We start from the raw sequence: 13358 nt of genomic DNA, 5'->3' as shown, positions 1-13358 counted from the left end.
TGTCCCTAGCACACATTCATATAATGCACAAAAATGCTTCTTTTTTTTTTTTCCCTGCCAGGCAGGGCCACTCCCACATGGTCCAACTGAGTGGCATTAATACCACTCAAACAAGTGGTCCGAAGTTGCAAAATGATTTTGCAGCAAGGTGCTGCACAGCAGAGGTGCAAGGTCACAAGGCTTGTGGTCCTTTAGTGGGATAAGGGTGCAGCAAGAGGTTTGGCAGAAAAGTGCTGCACAGGTGCAACAAAGGTGAAACAAAGATGCAGCAAACGGATATGGCAGCAATGTGCTGCACAGGTCAGCTGCACTGATGAAACAAAGACAGGGCAGCAAGGTGCAGAAGGGATGCTGCACAGGTCGATGGTGCTGCACCAATTCGGCCTCCAAAACGGTCCTGGGGCGGGGGGAGAGACAAGACACAACAAGCAAAGAGGAAAGCACACAGCGGTACACAGAAAAACAAGGTGGTGCAGCGCGAGGTATGCGGAAGAGCGAGCAGAGCAGGCTCGTCCCTAGCCGTCCGTACCCCCCCCCCCCCGCCCCCGTTGGCTACACTACCCTAGCCCCCCTTGTATTTACAATCCGTCTCTTCATCTTGTCTCCCATATCCCCCTCTAATTCCGAATTCATCTCCAAATCCCTCCCAAGAAGGAAGGGATGGAACAAACACAATGTCTCATTACATCCTGATGCGTCTCACAACTCAAACAGTTCACAGAGCCTTGCGGTGTGGAGATCGTCCTCCTCGGTAACTGGCTGTGGATGGTGCGAAGGGATTTCTCATCCTAACTACTCCAATAAAATTTACTCATTTAAACTACCCGGGGTCATACCCTGCCAATCGGCCTCTTTAAACTATGTGGTTCTAAGAACCCGAATTCCCATTGCCCACTCTGTGGTGTTCTCTGAATTTGGGTCTCACTCCCGCAATTTTTCACTCTGTGCCCTTGCAGAATTTCGGGGCTGGGTCGTGTGGCTCCACTAGCAGGTCCAACTACCTGCGCACCTCCGCCACTGAAGCCGCCACCCGAGCTTACCTGCTCCTCGCGACTACCCTAACTGGGGAAGGCCCTTCCTGGCACTTACCCCCTGATGCCGACCTTGGCATTGGGTAACCCGGGTCCTTCCCTTGGATCCTCGGGCCCCACTCACAAACTTCACTAACCGGCTCCCAGAGCCGACCTGCGGCCTCACCTGGCCGACAAACTACCAGTGGCCGAGTGCCCCAATAACCATACGCATCAATTAAGCCACACGCGTAGCCATTCTACAGACTCATGCACCCTACAAAACACTTCGTTCTACTACCCGCACCACAGGTGTCAATATCCATTCAATTTTGCCTATGCCCTCTACCTGGCTTTACACTACCCACCCCAGGCATCCGTGAATGGGTTCCACCTCCCCCCATTCACTCCTTCGCACCATGCATTCCACACCTTTTATTCCACACCAAGCATTCCACACCACTTATCTCGCACACCAAAAACACAATTCCATTTGTTCTCACACGCCATTTATCTCACACCCACTTATTTCTCACACCACTACTTTCACACAACAAATACCTGGCACACCTTTTGTGCTCATACACCTCAAACACAATTCCACTTGTCTTACTCAATTCCTCACACACCCAACATCATCTAGCTGACTACTTCCCCTACGACTCGTGCTTCCCTCGTCGTCCTTTATATTATGCACTCCCTTTTTCTTTATCAACCACCTAAACTCTCTACATCCCCTCTACAGTCCAGGTGTCATGACTTAAATATTTTGTCCCTAAGGTCTTCTAAATCCCTAACATTATCCTAGCCCTCCCTCGGCTAGCTTCGGTGCCCCATGGAGGCAACCATTGCTGGCACCTCCATGTGCCTATCACTGCCATCCCCCGAAACTAATGCTCATGAGCCCTGTCGTGTGAGGAATGGTGACACTACCATTCCCCCACGTGGGGGTACACTAATCTCCACAGTCCGCTGCACTCTGAGCCTCTCCAAGTGGATGTACATTGTCACAGCTCGGCCTCGTAGGGCTGAGCGATCCATGCGGGTGGTTGGTCGCCTGTATGGGGTGTCCGTCCGGCATTTACGATCCAAGGGGGGAGGTATGGATGGGCCGAGGTGCAGGGCTCCATCCCTGCACGGGGCCTCACGGTCCCACGCACAGTGACCCAACCGGCCACGGTCGGAGCACTGCACCCGATAGGGTGCGCAGCTCCGAAAACTCCTACCTCCCCTTGAACCTCGCCGTTTGCCTTTGCCGCCACGGCACAGCACCAACCATACAGTGCGGGGGCCAGTACGAATCGTGCACGCCGGTCCTTGTGAGACCGACGCGGCACGGATTCCCTCCGGTCCCTGCAGCACACAACTCACTGGGGGCTCGCATCTGCTATCCGTCCTGCTAAACGCGACCCCGGTCGGTGTCGATGCTTGAGCCGCATCCTCACCACTCACAACCCACTCCGCACTCGCACACCCAGGCACCCCCGCACCTTCCACACACTCTGTTACTGCACACTCTCCTTCCACATTCTCTGGTGTGCATTCTCCCTCACACTCCGTACTTGTACCTGCACACCTAGGCGCACTCACGCCTTTCACACACTTCAGTACACACTTTTCTTTTACACACTCAGGTGTGCACTTTTCCTCTGCACACTCCTTTACCGCACAACCAGGCGCACACGCCTTCGTCTACCAACTCCTCTTGTGGGTCCTGGGTCATCAATTATTCTTCTTCGGCACCCACCGGCATTCGACCGCCTTGGCCTGCCATGGTACGAATATCATTTGGACTATAAAATAACTAAATTTCGTCCGCTCGTAATTTGGTGCACATGACGCGTGCTAATTTAGGGTTCTAAGCCCACTCCTGACACCAAATTGTTGCGGATTCCCCGAAGCCCATTCCCGTTACAAAGGGGAGATTAAACCCCTTTTTACCCCCTTGGGTCTTCGGGTCCGCGAGTCCAAGTCGCCACTTCCGGGCAAACGTGGAAAAGGGTTTCCGGACAACTTCGCACGTACCTTTGGTACCCACGCCGCAGCGGAGGCGGGGATCGAGTCTCGCACGAGCCACGCTTAATCGAGTATGCCCGAGCGGAATGCGTATCATGTGACTCGTGCTGTTACTTTTCACTATTGGAACCCGATTGAGCGGTTTTATTCGTACCATGCGAAGCCAATGATGGAAAAGACAGGACGGTCGAATCAGAAGAAAGAACAGGGTTTATTTGCACTATGTACAAGGATTGGTATAAGGAAAGGGACACAGGCAGAACTTAGTCAGTCTAAACTTAAGCACAGACAATGGGCCCACTCACATACACGGGGTGATGGAGGAAGAGGAGTTCGCGCGCCAAGCGCGCCTGCTTCGGTCGCTCCGGGAACAGCTCACTCGTGGTGTCGCCCTCTGGCGGTCACGGCACGTATCCAGGCGAAGGCAGGCAGGAGGCAATCGCGCGTCTGTGGCCCGGCGCGGGTCGTCCTTTACAGCGCACGATTAATACTGCGCAGAGCGTGGGGAACAGGGCAAAGTTTGTGTACAACGAGGCAATTCAATATGTTCTGCCTTCTCGTGCCGTTCGTTCTATCGATATTGTACGTACTGATCTGCCGCGTTCTTGATCCTCCATCAGTGCTCAACTCAACTCTCACTCCTGTGCTGATCTCATGCGTGTTCTCAACTCATCTGACCTCGGAACTGAACTCAGAACTCTTCTGAGGTGGGGGGGGGGGGGGGGGGGGGGTTTGCGAGCCGGGTTATATGGCCCCGCCCCAGAGTCTCACTCGAATGTTCCAAACCCCGCCTCTGCCGCAGTGGTAAGCCACTACCCTCGAGCCCTGATTGGCAGCTCGTGCTTACTGGCCACTCCCACTCCTCCTGCCCTCATCCGGCCGTAAAACATTGCTTCAAAAAGGGGACCAAAAAATGGCCTCTAAAGGTGGTTATATTTTTTATTATTCACACACTCCACTAGTCGAGTGTGGACACCCATGCACACTCTGGCACAAAGGTCTTTATCAGCATCAATTTCCTGGCAAGCCTCCCGTATGAACTGAATCATGGCATCAACAGAATGTGGCTTGCGTGCAAAAACCCTGTCTTTTACACATCCCCAGAAAAAGAAGTCCATAGGGGTGAGATCTGGCGAACGTGGTGGCCAGTCAACGGCTCCCCAACGTCCAATCCACCTGTTGTTGGTATAATCCTTACTGTATACCTACTTTTGCAGCCCCCGTATATATATATATATATATATATATATATATATATATATATATATATATATATATATATATATATTGTTGCGGATATGGGATTTGGCCTCCATCCATATCCGCTTGTAAATATTCCCCTATTTCCCCAATACTCCCCAACTATCCCCAATCCCCCATTCCCTAGTCCCATTGTCTGTAAACAACACTCTGTAGAACCGACCTCCCCCTTTTTCCCCCATTAAATGTCGTGCCCAGGTTCACCGCATCTCACGTAGACAACTATAGGACATCTTGCTAGTTATTCTTAGTCTATGTTAGTTAAGGACTCGTTTCCATTAATTCTGACTCTTCGTTGCACCAGAATGTGATTGTATGGCACCAGTAGTGAGTTTAGGACCTCCCCATACCTCCTCCCATCTTCCTCATGAAACTACAACAACAACAACAACTACAACAACAGCGCGCGGGGAGTGTGCGTCCTCACTCCGGCTTGGTTAGCCGCCATTGCCCACGTGCTCCGACGGGGTTACCATGAAGGGGCTGACTGTCAGCTCCTCGTCAAGGGCGGAGCCCGGTAACCCCCCCGCACCCAATAAGAAGCGGCGGGCCGATTCCATCTGGGGCGGAGCTAACGAGCTGAGGGCGTGTCACTCCCCGCTGGATATACGCAGCCACTTACCGGAGGTGACGTCAGATGCGCCTGAACTACGGAGAGAAAAGGACGCCACCTCCAGCGCGACGATACCTCCCCGCATCTTTGGACCGGACCGGGTCGATTCTGCCCCTGAGCCAAGGTGCACCTTGAGCATTGACTACCTGCCCTTCCTTGCCATCAATCCCTGTGTGAGTCAGTTTTGTCCTGTTTATCTGTGGTCTGTTGGGGCTACTATAAGACCGTAATTAAGTGCCCACCTTCCTATGCTGTCCCTCTTGTCCTTGTAATCTAAACGTTCCGCATATCCCATATTATAACCTCCTCCGGAGGTCTTGAGAACTGTACCCCTGGTGTTGTGTCATTTAATCCAGCCATTGTGTCCTTTCCATCATTGATTTAGCATAGCGCGACTTAGTCAACGTTCGAGTATAATCGGGTAAACTGTGCAGACGCGGTCATACCAAACCGCTCGGTAAACTAACATCCAAAACCGCGTCTGTAACATTTGGTGTCGAGGAGTTGGATTCGGACCTTGGTCTAAATTTGTTAGGCCCAAATTTTGGAACACCAATTGTACCATTAGGGTAACATTTGGTGTCGGGAAGTGGGATTCGATCCGGAGCGCGTTTCATGCGCTCGAAATTAAAACGGCGAAATTTGATTTTGTTTTACGAAAATAAAAACCCGAATTTTGAAACTCGCGCTATGGCAGACCAAGACGGTTGGGTTCCGGTAGAAGAGAGTGAGGCAGGGTCGATCCAGGACCAAATTGAGGGACAAGAGGAGAGCGAAGCAGTGAGGGTAGCAGATTCGCAAAATAGCGTCGTCACGCACGAGGGTGCGGGCGCGCAAAATGGCGCCTCGCAGATGGCCACGGCGACCACGCCCGCGACAGTAGTAGCGCCGCTGGTAGATTTGAACCTTTTTTTTCTACAAATGAAGGCCCTTATGGACAAGAATAGCGAAGAAATGGAAAGCAGAATGATGGGGGTAATGGGGAACTGGATGGATGCTCAGAGTGAGCGATTGGAGGGCCAAATGGGGGTAATGGGAAACCAAATGGGGGTAATGGGAAACCAAATGGGGGTAATGGGAAGCCAAATGGGGGTAATGAGGGACGAAGCGAGGGGTACCGGTGAGGGATTAGACAATAGATTAGGGGAAATACAGGAGGGGTTAATGGGGGTAGAAAACAGAATGGCCGTTCAGGAGAATCAAATGGAAGGGATGAAAAAGGGGTTAGAGGGGTTAGAAAACAGTATGGAAGGCAAATTGAGGGACATGAGGGACCAAGCGGAAAGGGAAGTTAACCAAATGGGGCAGCAGATAGAGGGGGTCAGAATGGGGGTAGAAACCAAACTGGATGCTCACAGGGAGGAAATGGAGCAGATGAGGGTGGCATCTGGGCAGGAGATGCAAGTGATAGGAGAAGAGATCAGAGGAGGTGTGAGTGAGGAGGTCGGAGGAGTGCGCGAGGAGGTGAGGCACTGTAAGGAGCACATGGAGAAGGAGGTGAGAAAGGGGACTGTAAAGTTACAAGGGGGCATAGAGGACCTGACGCAGGAGGTGGAACAGCTGACGGAGGGACAAAAAGGACTAACGGAGCAGGTTCAAAGGAACACTGCGGTACTAGGAGGGTTAAAAGCGACACAGAAAGAACTAAAAGACGACTTGGTAGCGACGAAGAGGGAATGTCAGATGGTACGTGAGGGACTGACAACGAGGTTGGACGAGGTGATAGAGGTAATGGAGACGAAGGACCGGCAGGTGAGGACGCACCTGGAAACGGTCAAGGTAGCCTTAGAGGATGAGCTTGAGGAGACGTACCGGGACATAAAAGAGGTGAAGCAGAAATTAGAAGAAGTGGAAGAAGGGGTGAGCGAAATTAAGAAGCGACGGAGAGAGGATAAGAAAGAGATAAAAGAGGAGGTAAAAGAATTGGTCCAAAGTCTGTGTTTGGATCGTGATGATGTGCTCATTAACCGGATGAGGGATTCGCAGGTGATGGAGGAGAAGCGAAGAGGAAGAGGACCCGGTGTAAGTGGTGACCAATATGGTCGTGCGTATGATGCGCCAGGTGATTTAATGAGCTTGGGGGTCGAGATGGACCCGGGTGTTCGTGAGAGGCCATTGGTGAAGTGTGCGACAGGTCTGGTGTGCGAAAAAGGAGGTGTGCGAGAAAGTCCGACTCTGGGGTGTGTGAGGAAAAAGTGTGTGCCAAGGAGTGAGGGTGCTGGCGAGAGTGAGTCGGTCGTAGCGCGTGTGCGAGGGAGCACATGGAAGCGCGGTGTGGTAAGTGTTACAGAGGGTGTGACGGGAGAGTGTGCGCAAGAGGATGCGCGAGAAAGGTGTGTAACGGACAGGTGCATGGGGAAAGAGTGCGCTGTCGGGAGTAAGGGTGAGTGCGCTGTCAAGAGTGGAGGTGAGAGTAGTGAGAGTGACAAGGAGCTTGAGTTGGTTGTGACAGGTGCGCGAGGATGTACACCTGGAATGGGAGGATGCACACCTGGAATGGTAGAGCGTGAGTGGGAATGCACGCTGGAATTGGTAGTGAGGCACGTGGTTGGGTGTGCGAGTGAGAGCACACCTGTGATTGTCACAGAGGAGGTGACCGAGGAGGGGGCGCGAAGAGGTGTGTTGGTGAGGTGTGCGACCGACGAATGTGTGCCAAAGTGTTCGGTGGTCAGGTGTGTGACCAAGGCTGTGCGAGGAATGAGTGTACCTGTGTGTGTTAGAGAAGGTACGACGAGGAGCATGGAAACGGCTGCATGTATGAGCAAGAAAGGGGTAGCGTATGCTTGTAAGAATCCAGGTGAAGCATCGACGGTAACCAGGTTAGAGGTTAGGTCGACTTTTAGCCGAAGCGGGCCCTCGGTGCGTGCCGGGCCTCGCTTTGAACGGCCGCGTCCGTGCTCCACTAGGCGGAGCGGGCAGCTGGATAGGAAGGGTCGTCATGGCGACCACGTTTTGTTGAGACGTGCCGGCAGGTCGAGATCGGGACATTGGATGGCTCCACGCCGAGATGGTGCGTGGGATCTCGGCCCGGGTAAGCCCCCGTCCCTGCCCCGAATGCGGGACGTATCCAGCCGCTGGCACCAAACAACCCGCATGCATGGCTTGGCTGTACGAAGCCGGGCTGTAGAAGTGAATTGGCGCACCGAGAGGCATTAGTAAGTAGACTGTGTGACGAGGATAGTGTTTTGGCCCCGAAATTAGAAAAACAAAATTTGATGATTGGCAAGGGATTGGCAGTAATGATTGGCAGATGATGGGTAGTGATTGGCAAATTTTTGATTTGTTGAAATTTGATGTGCAAAATTGGTAGTGAGCGATGGGCCCGGTGGGTAAGGGTGGCATCCCTGCCACCCTTCCCATGTGGGGCAAATGCGCAATAGTTATGGGGTGTATGGCAGTGAAAACTAGCCCGGGTGGGTTAGGTTATATTGTAGGGATCTAGCGAAGATGACAGTAGGTAACGTTAAGGTTTAGATAGTGACTGATACCTGTAGTGGGGACGCAGGTAGATTAGTGTGGATTATAATGACGAGGGAGCGCAATAGTTTAAAGGGACGACTGGGAAGCGCAAGTTTCAGAGGGGAGTAGTTAGCTGAGATGATGCCGTGTGTGTGAGGATTGAACAGGTGAGAATGGAACAGGTGTGATTGCACAGGTGTGCAACTGAACAGGTGTGTGGAGCAGAGTATGAGTAATGAGTGTTGTGGATCAGCGCGAATGCGCTTGGGGAGAGAAGGGTGCAGGTGGCACCAGGTGTGAGAGCACAGGTGTGCAAGTGCAGGTGTGTGGAATATATGGAGCAGAGAATGAGTGGTGTGGAGAGAGTTGGAGTAAGTGGTACGGAGTGGTGTGCATGGTGCGAAGGTGTGGATGGGGGAAGAGTGGACCCCTTTCACGAGTACCCGGGGCGGGTAGTGTAAGTGTTAGGTAGAGGGTATAGGTAAATTGTGGTTGGATATTGGCATTTGTGGTGCGGTCGCAGAATGGTATTGCGGATGGGTGCATTAGTGTTGTGGAAATGGCTGGGCGTGTAGCCTGTTAGTGTGTGTAGTTGGTTGGGCACTCCACCACTGTGAGGATGTCGGCCAGGTGAGGCCGCAGGTGGGCTCTGGGAGCCGTTAGTGTCAGTGGGGCCCGAGGATCCGGAGGACGGACCCGGGTAGCCCAGTGCCAGAGAGGACACCGAGTGGGGAGAGCGCCAGAGGGCCTTCCCCAGGTAGTTAGGTTAGGGTAAGGAGCAGGTAAGCTCGGAGGCAACTGCAGTGGTGGAGGTGTGCAGGTGGGTAGACCTGCTGGGAGAGCTACACGTCGCAGCCCAGAAATTGTGCGAGGGCACCGAGAGATGAATCGGGGGAGTGAGGCCCCAAATTGAAAAGCACCACAGTTTGGTCAATGGGAATTGGTTTTTAGAACCCATAGTGTAAGAGGGCCAATGGTTTGGCAGGAGAAAGACCCCGGGTAATGTAAAGTTGTTAAAGTCATTTAGGAAATAGTTAGGATTGATGAACCTGTCGCACCATACGCAGCCACTTACCTGAGGTGAGGATGATGACTCCACACCTGTGTTTTCTTTGTTCTGTGTGCAGGAAATGAGAATTGCTGTGTGGATTGGTGAGACGCATCACGACGTGGATGAGACATTGGGGTGATTCCATCTCTCCCTCCTTAGGAGGGACTGATGATGAATTGGTGATGGCAAATTATGATGTTGAGTTGGAGATGGCAAATTTTGATGAGAGTTGAAAATGGCAAATTTGATTGGTTAGGAGGGAGAGAAGACGAATTTGGTTGATGGGAGGAACGGGGAAGACAGTAGGGACGGTTGTTGATTTGTAAAGTAGATGTTTATGGGTAGTGTTGTGTTTTGTGGATACAGTAAGGGGTAAGGGAGGGGCAATGTAGGTTACCTGGTGGGGGGGGGGCGTACGGTAGGAACGTACCTGTCTCACCTGGTTCCCATGTGCCCCCAGTGTGCATTACCTTACATTGCGTGCACTTTTGCGCCCTTACCACCTTACTCACTTGTCCTCTTCTTTTGTCTCCCACCTCCGAGGATCTGGCTTTGGGGCAGAGAGAGAGGAGAGAGAGGTGCTGGCTCCGCAGTTGTGGGCCTGCACTTTCGCTGCTTGCTGCCGGGATCGATACACCATATGGACCGCAATTTTTGTGGCCGCCCACCATGGACCGCAGTTCTCTTGCGGGCAAGCACCACCCGAGGATGGACCTATGGGTCAACGTGGCACCTATGCCATACAGGTGAACCACTTTTAGTTGGCCCCCTGACGGCCACAATAAAGAAATGGACGCGGTTGGCGCCTTTCGTTATTTTCTAAGGAAGCTAGAAGGCCAAGCACTTCATGAAGGCAAGACCAGCGGCAGAACATCGGCCGGCTGCGACACCACCGGTGATTGTTGAACACTTTATTGGTGCACCGGATGGTGCTGACTGTATGTATGGGGTGGTGCTTTTGGTGCTTGGAAGGGGTGCTCTGCACATTATTAAAGGCCGTAAGGCCACAGAGCACTCGTGGGTTGGTGTATCGATGCTGGCATGCGTGCTCTCTCTATGCATAACATCTGCATGTGTTCCTCCAAAAACAGGTCCTGGATCGTAGTGTAAATATCAGCGTAGTCTTGTGTAAATAATGCTCCCTACTGGCTGTATGTTTAGTTTGAGAATTCTTTCCGCGATCGGTTATCCTGTGGGTGTGTTTCTGTGAGGAGAAGGGTGCAACGTCGCAGGGGGACATATTTACTCATTTGTGAACATCTGTAAAACTGTCGCACTCAGGGTAGAGTTAATAGTAGAGGGAACTACATCTGAGTGCCACACTAACGTAGGTAAAGATTTATCGGGTCGGGACGCCCCGAGGGTAGAGAAGGGTGCAATGTTGCGGATATGGGATTTGGCCTCCATCCATATCCGCTTGTAAATATTCCCCTATTTCCCCAATACTCCCCAACTATCCCCAATCCCCCATTCCCTAGTCCCATTGTCTGTAAACAACACTCTGTAGAACCGACCTTCCCCTTTTTCCCCCATTAAATGTCGTGCCCAGGTTCACCGCATCTCACGTAGACAACGAAAGGACATCTTGCTAGTTATTCTTAGTCTATGTTAGTTAAGGACTCGTTTCCATTAATTCTGACTCTTCGTTGCACCAGAATGTGATTGTATGGCACCAGTAGTGAGTTTAGGACCTCCCCATACCTCCTCCCATCTTCCTCATGAAACTACAACAACAACAACAACTACAACAACAGCGCGCGGGGAGTGTGCGTCCTCACTCCGGCTTGGTTAGCCGCCATTGCCCACGTGCTCCGACGGGGTTACCACGAAGGGGCTGACTGTCAGCCCCTCGTCAAGGGCGGAGCCCGGTAACCCCCCCGCACCCAATAAGAAGCGGCGGGCCGATTCCATCTGGGGCGGAGCTAACGAGCCGAGGGCGTGTCACTCCCCGCTGGATATACGCAGCCACTTACCGGAGGTGACGTCAGATGCGCCTGAACTACGGAGAGAAAAGGACGCCACCTCCAGCGCGACGATACCTCCCCGCATCTTTGGACCGGACCGGGTCGATTCTGCCCCTGAGCCAAGGTGCACCTTGAGCCTCGACTACCTGCCCTTCCTTGCCATCAATCCCTGTGTGAGTCAGTTTTGTCCTGTTTATCTGTGGTCTGTCGGGGCTACTATAAGACCGTAATTAAGTGCCCACCTTCCTATGCTGTCCCTCTTGTCCTTGTAATCTAAACGTTCCGCATATCCCATATTATAACCTCCTCCGGAGGTCTTGAGAACTGTACCCCTGGTGTTGTGTCATTTAATCCAGCCGTTGTGTCCTTTCCATCATTGATTTAGCATAGCGCGACTTAGTCAACGTTCGAGTATAATCGGGTAAACTGTGCAGACGCGGTCATACCAAACCGCTCGGTAAACTAACATCCAAAACCGCGTCTGTAACAATATATATATATATATATATATATATATATATATATATATATATATATATATATATATATATATGTGCAGCGTTTGTCCTGTCCTGTCCTGTGTTGTGTTGTGTTGTCACTGAACTACTTTCTCAAACTTTTGTGAAATCGTACCAAACTTCTGCTATGCACATATCTCTCCCGTCGGTATGTCCAAAGGGTATTTTTTTTTTTTAAATTGCAAATGTTTTTATTTTTATTTTTGGGGAATTTTTTTTTTTCAACTTCAATTGTTTCTAAAATGTGATATCACGTATATTACAAATACATTTGTGCAAAATAATTGTTTGAATTATGATTGGTTTAAACCATGACAAAACGGCAACTCGGGTAGTCATTTATCTATATATCGACACATCTGGGCAGTGTCTGTGTTATCACTTAACGACTCCCTCAAACTTTTGTTTCCGTGGTTGTGAAGTGATTTTAATAACTTTGTGGTGGTTTTGAATCACGTGGTGGTGAGGTATTTTGAATTATGTGGTGGTGAGGTGTTTTTAAATGACGTGGTGGTGAGGTGTTTTAATATCACATGGTGGTGAGGTGTTTCTAAATAACATGGTGGTGAGGTGTTTTGAATTATGTGGTGGTGAGGTATTTATAATTACGTGGTGGTGAGGTGTTTTTAATTAGGTGGTGGTGAGGTGTTTGAATTAGTTGGTAATGAGGTGTTTTGAATTATGTGGTGGTGAGGTGTTTTGAATTACTTGGTGGTGAGGTGTTTTTAAATGACGTGGTGGTGAGGTGTTTTTAATTTCGTGGCTGTGAGGTGTTTTTATTACGTGTTTTATGGCTGTGAGGTGTTTTTATTACGTGTTTTATGGCTGTGAGGTGTTTTTAATTTTGTGGTGGTGAGGTGTTTTTATTACGTGTATTATGGCTGTGTGGTGTTTTTATTACATGTTTTATGGCTGTGAGGTGTTTTTAATTTTGTGGTGGTGAGGTGTTTTTATTACGTGTTTTATGACTGTGAGGTGTTTTTATTACGTGTTTTATGGCTGTGAGGTGTTTTTAATTTTGTGGTGGTGAGGTGTTTTTATTACGTGTTTTATGGCTGAGGTGTTTTTATTACGTGTTTTATGGCTGTGAGGTGTTTTTATTTTTGTGGTTGTGAGGTGTTTTTATTACGTGTTTTATGGCTGAGGTGTTTTTAATTTTGTTGTGGTGAGGTGTTTTTATTACGTGTTTTATGGCTGTGAGGTGTTTTTATTATGTGCTTGATGGCTGTGAGGTGTTTTCAATTTCGTGGTGGTGAGGTGTTTTTAATTTCGTGGTGGTGAGGTGTTTTTATTACGTGTTTTATGGTAGTGAGGTGTTTTGAATTACTTGGTGGTGAGGTATTTTGAATTACGTGGTGGTGAGGTGTTTTGAATTACGTGGTGGTGCAGTGTTTTGAATTACTTGGTGGTGAGGTGTTTTGAATTACGTGGTCGTGAGGTGTAATCGTCTCAAACATCCAGTCTGCA

The sequence above is a fragment of the Myxine glutinosa genome, chromosome 6 (assembly GCF_964187855.1).
Source record: "Myxine glutinosa chromosome 6, kmMyxGlut1.1, whole genome shotgun sequence".
Classification (NCBI taxonomy): domain Eukaryota; kingdom Metazoa; phylum Chordata; class Myxini; order Myxiniformes; family Myxinidae; genus Myxine; species Myxine glutinosa.
This window is presented reverse-complemented; position numbering follows the sequence as displayed.